Below are 16307 nucleotides of genomic sequence, written 5' to 3'. Positions count from 1 at the left end.
AATTTTAAGCATGATGGGTCACATGATATTTCATCATATCTCTCTCCTCTTCTGCTGTATTTTTTATTTGGATTTTCATGTTTTGCTTCTGTTTTTATAATATATTGGGATATTAGTCTTCAAGTTTACTATCCTTTTTCTTTGCTGTAGTCATCTGCTGTGAAGTATATTTGATAAATTTTTCATTCCAGATATTGTCTTTTTCAATTTTGCAGTTTTCCTTTTGTTTCTGTTGTAGAGCTTCAATGTTTCTACTAAAATAGCCATTAATTCATGCTGTCAATATAATATGTCTCTTAAGCTTTTCAACATACTTTAAAGTAGTTTTATTAATGTGTTTGCCTGCTAAAACTAATGCTTGGTTCAGCTTTGATTCTATGTTATATAACTTTTTTTGGTCATAGTTTTCTGATATTTACATTTGCTTTTGCTTCCTATATTATGTTATCTTTTATTGTATGTTGAATCTTTGATATAAAATAATTTCAGAACAGAGAAAGCCCCTTCTTCTGCCAGACTTGATCTAAGTTCTTATTGAACTGGATCTGGTATGGGTTGCAGTTTGTATTTGAGTTCATCCCTGGCTTCAAAACCTTTGGGGGTGAGATCTGGACTCCTAATTTCAGAAGGACTTGGTATTTAAGAATTATGAGAATCTCAAGAACTTTTTATGGTTTACAGGCAGATTTTGGGGTTACAGGTGAATTCTCCAGCCACCATCTGTCCAGCATTATGCAACTCAGGAGATCTTCCCTTGCCTTCCAGTTTGGTTCCAATATTTAGTACGCTTCCATGTATTTAAAGTCTGTCTGTGAAAGACTTGGTGAACAGATGATGATGTGCTTTTCTTCTGGGACTTTTTGGAATCTAATCTATCTTGTCCCCCAATGGGTATCCATTAAAAGTTTCTCTATTAAATTATAAACATCTCTTGCCTATAGAAAATTATATCCTCTGTCCACAGAGGATATACCTGCAGGCATAAAATTAACTAGCAGTTTCTTCTCTTCTAGGTAGTGCTGATTTCTCTCTGGAGTTTGTTTCATTTAAAATTATTTGCATCTTTAGACTTCTAATAATTTTTTTAAACTGTGACATTTAAAATTATCCATTTAAAAATTGTTACAGTAAGAATTATGACTTCTTGTGACCTTTTAAATACTTACCAGATGTATAAGTTTTATCCCAGTTCTCTTCTCGCCTCATGGGAAAAGGAAAGGAAAGAGATCATATGTCATTTAGAGAAGAATTGGGGGGCAGCAATGGAGAAAGTTTATATATACAGGCACACCTTGTCTTACATCACTTTATTGTACTTCATGGACATTGCATGTTTTACAAATTGAAGATTTGCTGCAACCCTGAATGAAGCAAGTCTATTGGCACCTTTTCTCCAATGTTTGTGTTACATGTTGATAATTCTCTTAAAATTTTATACTTTTCCATTATCATTGTATCTGCTATGGTGATCTGTGATCAGTGATCTTTGATGTTACTACTGTAGTTCTTTCGAAGCATCACTAGCCACGTCCATATAAGATAGCAAACTTACTTGACACATGTTGTTTGTGTTCTGACTGTTCTACCAACCAGCTATTATTCCCCTGTCTCTCTCCCTTTCCTCAATCCTCCCATTCACTAATACATAGCACATAAAAACTAGGTCAATTAATAACGTTATCATGGCCTCTAAGTATTCAAGTGAAAGGAGGAGTTGGACTTCTCTCACTTGACATGGGAGGATCACCTGAGGTCGGCAGTTCGAGACCAGCTTGACCAACATGGTGAAACCCTATCTCTGCTAAAAATACAAAGTTAGTCAGGTGTGATGGCATGTGCCTATAATCCCAGCTACTTGGGAGGCTGAGGCAGGAGAATTGCTTGAGCACGGGAAGTGGAGGTTGCAGTGAGCCGAGATTGCACTACTGTACTCCAGCCTGGGCAACAAGAGCAAAATTCTGTCTAAAAAAAGAAAAAACAAAAGCAAGAAATGATTAAGCTTAGTGAGTAGTGAGGAAGGGATATTGAAAGCCAAGACAGGTGGAAAGGTAGGCTTCTTATGCCAGTTAGTCAAGTTGTGAATGCAAAGGAAAGTTTTCGAAGGAAATTAAATGTGATAATCCAGTGAGCACATGAATGATAAGAAAGAAAAACAACCTATTGCTGATACGAAGAAAGTTTTAGTGGTTTGGATAGATCAAACCAATCATAGCATTCCCTTAAACCAAAGCCCAATTCAAAGTAGTCCCCAAATCTCCTCAATTCTGGAAGCGATTCATCATTCTAGATTCCATTAAAAACATTCAGGATAGATTTTTTGTTTGCAGTCATGCTGTTGATTGCTAAATGTAATAGTACGATCATGATGCTGAATAAATGTCTTTTTTTTTAATGTGCTGTTTAACGTTAGTCTACTCTGAAGCCATCTTGGTAAATTTCCCCAATAGTGTGAAGTTAGAATTCCCTCAGGATGATGCCAGGTTCTTTTTGGAATTTATATATAACCTGCCTGGTTAAAGAAGTCATTGTCTTCAGAAACCTTTGTGCAGTTGAACTGATAGGTACTGTTGTGACCTGAAGTTCACCATTAAAAGAGATTACCCAAGCAAAATCATGGAATTATTGGTTATGAAAATGATTATTGGCACATCCTATGCAACCTACCTAAATTGAATAATGGTACCAGATAAAATTATAGATGAGAAAGAAGCTGTGTACCATCTATTATCATGTATAATCAGTAAACGATTTAATTCTCTTGAATGAAATGACAACTGTATGGATTTGGGACTGGCAGAGATTTGGACTTTCCCTACCCACTACCCCTGATAATGTTGCATGCTTCTGTCACAATTCAGGTTCAAAGTTCTGCCAGGGCATAGAAACTGGCTGCTGGCTAATGCTGCTCCATAAATCCACAGATTTGAAGTGTTTGAGAGGCCTTTGAAAATGACCAATATCGGAAAGCATTTTGATGAACATAAAGATAGGCTTACATTAAAGAAAAACTGCAGTTTGGCTGAGTTCTGGTTGGGTGGGCCTTCAGAGGTTTTATAGGTTAACTACACTAATTAATTTGGAGATTATTAAAACCATAGCAATAGAAACTAAATTTTTCTGCATAATTTCATGTTAACTGCAGTTTTCCTTTATGGCACAAGATCATACAGTTTTTCTAAAATGTTAATTGTATAGAAAATTATTTCTATACCTTTAACAGTTAATATTCAATAATGTGTTATTTGTACATAGATTCTTTTGAACCTTACCTTTGTTGCACTCTCAATTTCCGTGCTATTGTATCTAGTAGCATAGAGATTTGTTTATTAAAAAAAAAAAAACATGATTTATGGAGAATATCAAAATATCAACCTTAACGGAAGTTTAGAAGTTAATTCCAGTACTCATGGATGCCTTTTAGGGGTTCAAGACTTCAGTGGAGGAAGTAACTGCAGATGTGATAGAAATAACAAGAGAACTAGAATGAGAAATGGAGCCGGAAGATGAGACTGAATTGCTTTAATGTCATGATCAAATCTGAAGGATGAAGAGTTATTTCTTGTAGATGAACAAAGAAAGTGGTTTCTTGAAATGGAATCCACTCCTGGCAAAGAAGCTGTGAACATTGTTGAAATGACAGCAAAGGATTCAAAATATTATATAAACTCAGTTGAAAAAGCAATAGCTGGATTTGAGAGGATTGACTCTAATTTTGTGAGAAGTTCTACTGTGGGTACAATGTTTTCAAACAGCATTGCAAATAACACAGAAATTTTCTGTGAAGGAAGAGTCAATGTGAGTGGCAAACTTTATTTTTATTTTTTTTTTTTTTGAGACGGAGTCTCGCTCTGTTGCCCGGGCTGGAGTGCAGTGGCCGGATCTCAGCTCACTGCAAGCTCCGCCTCCTGGGTTTACGCAATTCTCCTGCCTCAGCCTCCTGAGTAGCTGGGACTACAGGCGCCTGCCACCACGCCCCGCTAGTTTTTTCTGTATTTTTTTTTTAGTAGAGACGGGGTTTCACCGTGTTAGCTAGGATGGTCTCGATCTCCTGACCTCGTGATCCGCCCGTCTCGGCCTCCCAAAGTGCTAGGATTACAGGCTTGAGCCACCGCGCCCGGCCTGTTGTCTTATTTTAAGAAGTTGTCACCACCACTCCAATCTTCAGCAACCACCACCCTGATCAGTCAGCAGCCATCAGCATTGAGGCAAGACTCTCCACCAGCAAAATGACTATGACTCACTGAAGGCTCAGATGATTGTTAGCATTTTTTAGCAACAAGATATTTTTAAACAATGTATGCATTATTTTTAGACATAATGCTATTGCACACTTAATAGACTGCAGTGTAGTGCAAGCATAACTTTTATATGCACTGGGAAATAAAAAAAAAATCATGTGCTTCACTTTATTGCAATATTCAATTTATTGTGGTGATCTAGAAACGAAACCTACCATATTGCTGTGTCTCTGTGTGTGTGTGTGTGTTCAGATTAAATGCAAAAATTTTGTTGGAATGTTTTTAAAGTGTTTTCTTTTTTTTAACTTAATTTTATTTTTTTGAGGCGAAGTCTCGCTCTGTCGCCCAGGCGGGAGTGCAATGGCGTGATCTCGGCTCACTGCAACCTCCGCCTCCTAGGTTCAAGCAATTCTTCTACCTCAGCCTCCTGAGTAGCTGGGACTATAGGCATGCACAACCCTGCGTAGCTAATTTTTGTGTTTTTAACGGAGACAGAGTTTTGCCATGTTGACCACACTGGTCTCAAACTCTTGGCCTCAAGTGATCCACACGACTCGGCCTCCCAAAGTGCTAGGATTGCAGGCATGGGTCACCTAAAAGTATTTTTTAAATGTTAAAAGCATTTTGATGCAGTAAATAAATAATTCTTTCTTAATATAGGTATTAATTAATAATTAATTAATTATTGAAGGGCAAACACAAATTGTTTCTTTGTTAACTGTACCTCTTTTTCAGTAGCAATGATTGTTTTATGCAAATTTATGAGAGAACCGTGACAAAATATCTTTTGACAGTATGTGCCTGAAAATACTCAGTACATTCAACATCTGAATCAGTGTAAATAAGAGCCAGTGTTAATGTTTCTGTGTTAGACTGAAGTGAATGGAGACTTCCATGTCTTACATAGATAGTACGGTGTGAGGGAGATAGACTCTGTGTACAGCATATATTTTTCTTCAGTTTGAAAGTTGCATGAGGCCGGGCGCGGTGGCTCAAGCCTGTAATCCCAGCACTTTGGGAGGCCAAGACGGGCGGATCATGAGGTCAGGAGATCGAGACCATCCTGGCGAACACGGTGAAACCCCATCTCCACTAAAAAATACAAAAAAAAAAAAACTAGCCGGGCGAGGTGGTGGGCGCCTGTAGTCCCAGCTACTCGGGAGGCTGAGGCAGGAGAATGGCGTAAACCCGGAGGGCGGAGCTTGCAGTGAGCTGAGATCCGGCCACTGCACTCCAGCCTGGGCGACAGAGCCAGACTCCATCTCAAAAAAAAAAAAAAAAAAAAAAAAAAAAAATTGAAAGTTGCATGAAAAGAACTTAAAGGGAAATGGATTGGGTAGCTATGCAGTGGTGCTTGTATTTTAATTTGGGGTGATTTTACGCTCAAACATTGCAAAGTTTAGTCTTTTATGAACTGAAGAGTTTGGGCTGAAAGGAGTCAAAATAATATTAAAAGGACAGTTGGATCTCCACGGTAATTGTCCCAATAGTCTTTCCAAATGCACACCTGCCTTATTACTAGGCTTATGAATACTGCATTGCACTTAGGCTTCCTTGTGGAAAGAGGATACATCTTTAAAAATAGTGGACCTAGAACAAAAATCTTGTATATTCTTCAACGGTTGGGTCACATTCGACCATAGCACATTAGAAGTTCTCTTTTTTTTTTTTTTTTTTTTTTTTAACTGAAAATCTTTCCAGAGTTTCCTAATAAGCTTCCTTAGTATGTTCTACAAAGTGGTGCCTACCTCTACAATACAACTTGGGCTATCCAACAGTTTAATTTTTGTAGCACAGCCACCTTAGTCTATTTTTAGTCCCCACAACCTCAGCCCTTCCTCTGGTATTCTAAAGATAGGAAACCTTGGAAACATCAAGTAACAACACTTTCATAGCAAACATTGTCCTTCCCACAATGGCCACAGTCATCTGTTGCAGCAGAAGGACTTCTGGCATTGGTTGTGTGGCACTTCCTAAAGTGAAGTCAGGCAGTGGGAACGGATGAGTAACCATTTTAAAATATGACCAAAACATTCTCAATAACTACTGCTCCACCTTAAAAGTGTATTTCTCTAACTCTAGTCTGCCCTCACTCTCCTAGCTAACCTAAAGGGGGCAGGAAAACTAAGGCACACTAGTGAAGGCCACATCCCAGTGACACAGTCCCAGTAAAAGACTGAGATTCAAGCTTAAGATTGTAGAATGCTTCTCTTCCCAGCATTGTAGCATTGTAGAATGCTTCTCAGTAGAATGTGCTGAGTATTTTCAGGCACATGTTATCAAAGATATTTTGATACATTATCACCCCAGTGACAGCACTCAGACACAGTAACAGTAACAACTCGTTCAGCTGCAAGATGCAAATTCTACCCAAGAAGGGGTCTGCGAGAAGGCCCAAAGGCAACAAAGAAGACAAAAATCAAGACAGTAGAGAAAATGAAACCTCTTACTCCAAAGGCTACAGTAAATAGTAAACATACACTCCTAGCCAGATTAACAAAACCTCACACTGAAGACCTATTTACCTCGGTAAATAAAATATAAGTAAGTAAATGAAAATTTCAGCAGATTTCTCAGTAGAAGCCATGCAAGTAATAAGAGAGTAAATTATTTCAAGTGTTGAAAGAAAAAAATTACTCCCTAGAATTCTTTTTTTTTTTTTTTTTTTTTTTTTTTTTTTTGAGAGGAGTCTTGCGCTGTCGCCCAGGCTGGAGTGCAGTGGCGCGATCTCGGCTCACTGCAAGCTCCGCCTCCCGGGTTCACGCGGTTCTCCTGCCTCAGTCTCCTGAGTAGCTGGGACTACAGGCGCCCGCCACCAAGCCCGGCTAATTTTTTGTATTTTTTTAGTAGAGACGGGGTTTTACCGTGTTAGCCAGGATGGTCTCGATCTCCTGACCTCATGATCCGCCTGCCTAGACCTCCCAAAGTGCTGGGATTACAGGCGTGAGCCACCACGCCCGGTTACTCCCTAGAATTCTATATCCAGGGAAATTATCTTTTGAAATTAAGGGAGAAATAAAGGCTTTTTCAGACAAACAAAAACAGAAGAAATTCTTTAAAATAGACCTGGTCTGCAGGAAGTGGTCAAAAGAAGTCCTTCAGAAAGAGGGAAAAGTACACAGGTCAGAAACGCAAATAACCATTGAAAAAGAGCATCAAAGAAATGATAAATGAAGCTAAAATAAAGCATATTTCCCTAATTCTCAATTCATCTAATAGATGTTTTGTAAAATAATGACAGATTATTGGATGATTATAGCAGATGGAAAAGAAAAATAAATGGTAACAATGTAATAAGGGATGGGATGGAGGAATGGGGAGTATCCTAAGTTATCTGTGTAATATATGAAGCAGCCCAGTGATACTTGTGTCAAATATGGATTCGTGTAAATAGATACTGCAAATTCTAGAAAAAATAACATTAAAAATTGTAAAAGAAAGTAAAATTATGTTGAGAGGAGATACGCTCAATCATAAAAACGCTCAATTAAAATCAGAAAAGGCAGGCAAAAGGAGAAAATCAAAGAACAAATGCAATGAATAGAAGGTTAGAAACTATTAAGTCAAATATTTTTAAAAATTCTTTAAAAATTAATGATCTGAATACACCAATTAAAAGCTACATTGTCGGTCGGGCATGGTGGCTCATGTCTGTAATCCCAGCACTTTGGAAGGTGGAGGCGGGTGGATTGCCTGAGCCCAGAAGTTTGAGACCAGCCTGGGCAACATGGCGAAACCCTGCCTCTACCCTAAATACAATTCGCTGAGCGCAGTGATGCACACCTGTAGTCCCAGCTACTCCAGAAACTGAGGCATGAGAATCACTTGAACCCGGGCCTGGGCAACAGAGTGAGACTCTGTCTCAAAACATAAATAAATAAATAAATAAGAATTTAAAAATAAAATGAAAAAAGACGTCTTATTGAAATCTATAATAAAAAACAAGACCAAACTATATATTGTCAAGAAACTCATTTGAACTGCAAAGTTTCAGAGGGTTTCAAAGTAAGGAGATGGGGAAAAACATTCTGCAATAACAATAATCTAAAGAATTTGGAGTAGCTATATTAATTTAAGATGAATAAGACTCCAGAACAAGGGATATTTTCAGGGCTAAAGAGTGGCATTGCCTAATGATAAAGGTGTCAATTCACCAAAAAAGCCTAACAATCCTAAATGTGTATGCACCAAACAGCAGATTGTCAAAATATGTGAGGCAAAAACTGATAGAAGTGCAAGGAGAAATAGACAATTTAATTATACCAGTTGGAAATTTTAATATCACAGTTTCCATATTGAAAGGTAAAACAGACAAGAAATATTTACAAATATAATTGACCTGAATAAGACAATTAATCAACTGAATCTAATTGATATTTGTACACAAATCTTGAATAACAGCAGAATACACATATTGTCAATCTTACACATCCACCAAGGTAGACATGATTCTGGATCATAAAATATACTTGACACATTTAAAAGAATAGAAATCATACAAAGTGTCTTTTCAAAACATTATGAAATTGAACTAGATATCAATAACAGAAAGATGGAAGAAATAGCTTCAAATATTTGAAAATTAAGCAACTAATGAACATGAGTCAAAAGAGTCTCAGAAAAAATTTGAAAATGTTTTGAGGTAAATTAAAATGAAAAAACAAGTAGTCAAAATTTGTGTGATGTTACAAAAACAATGCTTTGGGAGAAATTTATAGCATTAAATGCATAAATCAGAAAATGAAAAAATGTTGCAATCAATCATCTATATTTCCATCATAGAAAACTGGAGAAAGAAAAGCAATTTACATTTAAAGCAGGTAGAAGAAAAGAAATAATAAAAATTAAAACAGAAAAACAATAGAAAAAAATCAACAAACCCAAAGTCTGGTTCTTTAAAAGAAAGGCTAAAAAAAGGTAAGTCTTCACTAGATTAACCAAGAAAAAAAGAGAAAAGACACAGACAATGACAAAAATATAAGAGGGTTTATCAAGAATTATCTTATGGAAATTAAAAAAAAAATAAAGGAATACTATAAACAACTCCATGCCTCCAAATTTGACAACTTAAATGCAATGGACCAATTACTTGAAAAACACAGACTACCAAAATGCACACAAAAAGAAATAGATCTGAATAGATTTGCATTTATTGCATAAATTGCATCGATAATTTAAAATCTTTCAAAAAAGAGAAAGAAAACCCTAAGCCCAAATAGTTTTACTGTTGAATTCTACCAAATATTTAAGGAAGGATTGATATCAGTTCTCCACAATCTCAGCCAGAAAATAGAGGCAAAGGGAACACTTTCAAATTCATTCTATCTACCATTATGCTAATATGAATGCCAGATAAGATATAAGAAATAAAACTGAAGACCAGTATCTCTCATGAAGATAGATACAAAATTCCTCAATAAAATGTTAGCAAGTTGAATCTAACAATGCATAAAAGTAATTGAAATTTATTACAGTTATGTGAAGCTGGTTCACCATTTGAAAATTAATTAATAGAATTTATCTATGAACAGGATCAAAAAGAAAAATTACAGATTGTGTCATATGATGCAGAAAATGTTATGACAATATTCAATATCTATTCATGGTAAGACCATCCAGATAACTAGGAATAGAGTGAAACGTCCTCAGTTTGATAATAACTCTTTTTTTTTTTTTTTTTTTAAGATGGAGTTTTGCTCTGTTGCCCAGGCTAGAGTTTAATGGCGCGATCTCAGCTCACTGCAGCCTCCGCCTCCCGGGTTCAAGTGATTCTCCTGCCTCAGCCTCCCGAGTAGCTGGGATTACAGGTGCCTGCCACCATGTCCAGGATTTTTTTTTTTTTTTTTTGTATTTTTAGTAGAGACAGGGTTTCATCATGTTGGCCAGGCTGATCTTGAACTCCTCACCTCAGGTGATGTGCACGCCTCGGCCTCTCAATGAACCACTGCGCCCAATGATAAAAAAGCATTCTTAAAACAAACAAACAAACAAACAAACTACAGCCAACATTTTACTTAATAATGAGAAAATTAATATTTTTCTGCTGTGATTAGGGATGAGAAAGAAATGTTATTTGTTACCACTCCTATTTTACATTGTACTAGAAGTCCAAGATACTGAAGTAAGAGAAGTAAAGAAACTGTCTTTGTTCGCAGATGGCATCATTATTTATGCATAAAGCTCCAAAGAATCAACAACATTTCTGGATCTAATTACAAGTATAGCAACATCACATGATAAAAGGTTAACATCTAAAGTCAATTTCTTTCCTATATACCAGCAATGAATGATTGGAATCTGAAATTTTTTAATACCTTTTGCAAGAGCACCAAAATAATAAAATATTAGATATAAATCTAACAAAATATATACAGGTTCTATTCATGGAATATTACAAAATCTGTTGGAAGAAACACTGAAACATTATCTAAATGAATGAAGAATGTGTTCAGGGATTAGAAAACTCAGCGCTGTTTATGGTGTCAATACTTCCCAAATTGATCAAATATATTCAACATAATCTTGATGAAATTACCAGCAAGCTATTTTTTTATATTGACAAACTGATTCTAAAAGTTATATAGAAAGTGAAAGACCTAAAATATTTAACACATTACAGAAAAAAAGGTTGAGGATTTAAACTACCTAATTTCAAGACTATAAAGCTACTAAAATCAAGACAGCATAATATTAGCAAAAAAATAAACACAAAAAATAAATGGATAATAATACAGGACCAAGGACTAGATACACACAAATATTGTCAACTTATTTTTTATGTAAGACATATGAAATTCAATAAAGTGTAGTTTTATCAACAAATGATGATGGAAAATAGGATGACTATATGCAAAGAGAGAGAGAAAAATTCTAGAGATAGACTTTATATTTCACAAAAATTGATTAAATATGAATTGTAACCCTAAATGCAAAATTAATTATTATAAAACTTATAGAAGAAAATATAGGAGCAAGTCTCATGGCCTTGGTTTTCACCACGAGTGTTAACATACAATATTAAAAGCACAAATCATGAAAGAAAAATGGATAATTTGAATTGTGTTAACATTAACAAAAAAAACTTCTAGTCTATGAAAAATATTATTCAGGGAATGAAAATAGAAGCCACAGACTAAGATAAAATATTCTGAAACACATATTGTCTCTACTGATATAAATGAATAGATGAATGAATAAACACACAAATAAATAAATGAGAGAGAGACAGATTTCTATGCGGAAGAATTCCAAATAATTTATGTAATTGTACTTGACGGGCTGGAGCATAACTCTCCACTCTCGTGTGTGCTGCACAATAGCGACTTTCTTTTAATTAATGTAATATGTAAAGGAAGACAGAAACAAATGAGTTTACACTGAAACACTGTATTAGCCAATGATCAAGATCAGCATCAACAATGATAAATCATGTTGCTAACATGTACCCTTGAAACGATGTAATAAAAATTATACGTTAATTTTGTGCCTTACTCCTATTGTCAGTCTAGTTGTAAGAAAAACATCAAACAAATTCAAGCTGGAAAACATTCTACACAATACTTGACCAGTAATCCCTCAATACTGTCAGTGTCATCAAAAACAAGACAAGTCTGAGGAAATCTCATGGCCAAGATGAGCCTGAGGAGAAATGATGATGAAATATAATATAATGTGGTGTCCCTGGATGAGATCCTGGAAGAGAAAAAGGACATTAGGTAAAAACTAAGGAAATCTGAGTCAAACATGAAGTTTAGTTAATAATAGTGTATCAATATTGATTCGTTAATTCTAACAAATTAGTAATATACAATATTAAAAAGAAAATAAACTAGATACAGAGTATTTTAGAAACTATATGTAATATCTTCACTTTTTTTGAAATCTAAAACTGTTCTGGAAAAAATTAACTGCAAAATAGTTAATTTATTTAGTTATTTTCTGAAAACAAAGATAGGATCCATAGAAACATACAAGGATAAATGTGAATGTTTAAGAAAGAAGCAGGGACAAGCGAGCTGACAGGAAAGGAGAAATGGCAGCATGGGATGGCTGAGTGGGAGAACGGGGAGCATGGACCCAGATGCAGCCAATTCCGTAAGATGCACTGCATTGGCTCTTAGTGTACTTTTGCTCTTGGAACCTACAATATGTTTTGAATTTAGAAACTTTTGTATTATAAAAGTAATTAGGATATGTTCCCGTAGAAAATTTTAAAAATCAGCAAAGTAGAAAAAAAAAAGAGAATGACAAATATTCCACATAGCCTTATAAATATGTTACTTACTCCCAGCAGGGTGCAGTGGCTCAAGTCTGTAATCCCAGCACTTTTGGAGGCCGCGGTGGTAGATCACTTGAGGTCAGGAGTTTGAGACCAGCCTGGCCACCATGGTGAAACTCCATCTCTACTAAAAATACAAAACTTAGCTAGGTGCTGTGGCACATGCCTGTAATCCCAGCTACTCGGGAGACTGAGGCAGGAGAATCACTTGAATTCAGGAGGCGGAGATTCCAGTGAGCTGAGATCATGCCAGTGCACTCTGGCCTGGGTAACAGAAAGAGACTACATCTCAAAAATAAAAATAAAAATAAAAAAGATAACTTACTCCCAAGAGTTACAGAGTTGTTAGTTTTTTTTTAAAGTTTTTAATTTTCTTTTACTCGGCTTATATAGACAAGCTTTTCTATTCTCTGAAATTTTACAATTAATGATGGTACCACTCAACTTTCTAACTCATTAGTACCAGTAGTAGTAGTAGTAGTAGTAGTAGTAGCAGTAGTAGTAGTAGTAGTAGTAGTAGTAGTAGTAGTAGTAGTAGTTTTACAGGAAAATAAGGATGCATAGGAAAATAATGTGGGTCAGCAAGATGGTGGACTAGGAACGTCCAGGCTCTTGTTCCTCATGAAGACACAAAATTAATCACAATACATATGGATCAAAATATTCTTGGGAAAACCCTAGAAACCAGTTAAGAAGCTGCAGGATCCCAGCTAACATCAATATAAAAATGCATTTAAACAGTAGGAAATGACTTGGCATTTTGCCTGTATGTGCCCCATTCCTTCAGAGTGCAGTACACTGTGATTGGGTGGAAGCACCCTAACTCCCAGCTCCTCCCTTGATATGCAAAGAAAAGAGTGGAAAATGCATTTAACGTTCTGGCTTGTATGGGGGCTACCTGAGGGACTGGCTTCTGTCTCACAAGACTGAGCACTGAGGGATTGGTGGCATGACTTGGATGCCACATTAGAGGACACTAAAAACAGCAGTGGTCTCCATGGCACATTAGGGCAACAGTAGATTGGCGGTCTCACAGGGCCAAGGGGCAAGAAGTTACAGGCAGAGTAACACAGTAGAAATCCTAAGGCTTCTAAGAAGAAGCAGAAGTGAGATACTTGTGGAAATTAAAACACTTAAAAGCTGTCATATATACTGGAATAAAAATCACCCATACAGGCCTGGGAAGGTGTCCCCAGAAAAGGTTCAAGAAGACTCAAGGCCTCTATGCTGGGCCTATTAGTAAAGGTCTTCCCTGCATGAAGGCAGCCTATAAAGGCTGGGAGAAATGACTGTTTTCTCAAACGCCCCAACTTCAGCAAATAAGCACAAGGCACACAAAGAAACAGAAAAATATGCCTCAATCGAAGGCACAGACTAAATCTCCCCAGAAAATAAAAGCCCTAGATCTCAGAGGTGGAGCAAGATGGTGGAAAGCTCCACCAATCATCTCCCCAGCAGAACACCAAGTTAACAACTATCTACACAGAGAAAAATCTTCATAAGAACCAAAAATCAGATGAGCACTCATAGTATGTAGATATAACTTTATACCCCTGAAAGAGGCACTGAAGAGATAGGAAAAATAGTACTGAATCATGATGCCACCCTTTCCCCACTCCCTGAAAGCAGCAGTGTGAGAGCCTCTGGGCACTGGAGGAGGGAGAATACAGCAATTGTGAGGCATTGAGCTCAGTGCTGTTCCATTAGAACAGAAAGGAAAATTGGACCAAACTCAGCTGACACCCACCAACAGAGGGGGCATTTAAACCAGCCCTAGCCCTAGGGGGATCGCCAATCTCACTGTATGGAACTTGAGTGACTGCAAACCTTGCCACAGGGGGCTACAGCACATGTTGGGATGTTAGGGGGACACATGACATACTGAGACACAAGTTATGGCAGCAAAGGGAGATGGCATCATCCTCACCCCAGGCTGCACAGCTCACAGCTCCAAAGGAGACCCCTTCCTTCTGCTAGAGGAGAGGAGAGGAAAGAGTCGGGAGGATTTTGTCTTGCATCTAGGATACCAGTTCAGTCACAGGAGAATAGAGCACTGGTCAGAGTCATGAGGGCATCTGTTCTGGGCCATAGCTCTCAGATAACATTTCTAGACACACCCTGGCCTGGGGCAGAAGGGAACACACTGCCTTGAAGGAAAGGTCTCAGTCCTGACAGCATTCATCACCTACTAACTGAAGAGCCCTTGGGCCCTAAAGGACCAACCAGCAGTGATACCCAGGTACTACATTGAGGATGAGCCTCTAAGACTTGTTGGCTTCAGGTGAGACTCAGTACGTTACTAGCTATGGTGGCTATGGGGCAAATCTCCTTCTGCTTGAGAAAAGCAGAGGGTAAAGTAAAGGGGATTTTGTCCTATACATTAGGTACCATCACAGGCACAGGGGGATAGAGCACCAAGTGGGCTCTTGGGGTCCCCAACCCCAGGACCTGGTTCTTGGGGCCCCCAAACCCAGGACCTGGCATTTTGGGACCTTTCCTGGGCCAGAAGAGAGCCCACTGCCCTGAAGGGTGAGTCCTGGGCCACGCAGCACTCACAGAAAGCTGATGGAAGAGCCCTTGGGCCTTAAGGGAACATTGGCAGTGGTCTGACAGTACTCCTTATGACCAGGGGTGATGGGGGCTATGATAGGAGGCTCCTCTGCCATTGGAAAACGTAGAAAAGAGTGGAAGGAATTGTGTCTTGTGGTCTGAGTGCCAGCTCAGCCACAGTACAATAGAACACCAAGTAGACTTCTAAGATTTTTAACTCTTAGAAGTTAAAAATTTTTAACTCTTAGAAGTTTTTAGTCCCTCACTCCAGGACAGCACTTCTGGACCCACCCATGGCCTGAGGGATCTCACCACCCTAAGAGGAAGAACACAGCCCTAGCTGGCCTGGAGTAGCCAGGGAGTGGTTACAGAAGGCCTTGGGTGAGACTCAGTGATTTGCTGGCTTCAGGTCTGACCCAGCACAGTCTTCATGGTGGTGGCCACATGGGTGCTTGTGTCATCCCATCCCCAGCTTTAGGTGGTCAGAGGAGAGAGAGAGTCTACATGTTTGAGAGAAAGTGAGGGAAGAGAACAAGACTCACTGCCTGGTAATCCAGAGAATTCTCCCAGATCTTGTCCAAGACCATCAGGGTGGAACTTCCACAAGTCTGCAAAAACCACAGTGTTACTGGGCTTGGAGTGTCCCTAAAGCAGATATAGTTTAGATCACAACACCCAAGGGCTTTTAAATATCTGGAAAGCCTTCCCAAGAAAGATGGCTACAAATAAGCCAAAATAGTGAAGACTACAATAAATACCTAACTCTTCAATGCCCAGACACTAAAGTACATATATTAGCATCAGGGCCATCCAGGAAAACGTGACCTCACCAAAGGAACTAAAGGTACCAGGGACAAGTCTTGGAGAAACTGAAATATGTGACCTTTCAGAAAGAGAATTCAAAATAGTCGTGTTGAGGAAACTCAAAGAAATTCAAGATAACACAGAGAAGGAATTCAGAAATTCTATCAGATAAATTTAACAAAGAATTACAATGCTTAAAAATATCAAGCAGAAATTCTGGAGCTGAAAAATTCAACTGACACTGAAGAATACATTAGTCTCCTTTCATAGCAGAATTGATCAAGCAGAAGAAAGAATTAGTGAGCTGGAAAACAGGCAATTTGAAAATACACAGTCAGAGGAGACAAAAAAAGAAAAAAAAACAATGAAGCACACCTACAGGATATGAAAAAAATAGCCTCAAAAGAGCAAAACTGAGAGTTACTCACCTTAAAGAG

The sequence above is a fragment of the Macaca nemestrina genome, chromosome 8 (genome assembly GCF_043159975.1).
Source record: "Macaca nemestrina isolate mMacNem1 chromosome 8, mMacNem.hap1, whole genome shotgun sequence".
NCBI lineage: Eukaryota > Metazoa > Chordata > Mammalia > Primates > Cercopithecidae > Macaca > Macaca nemestrina.
Note: the sequence above shows the minus strand (reverse complement) of the source record.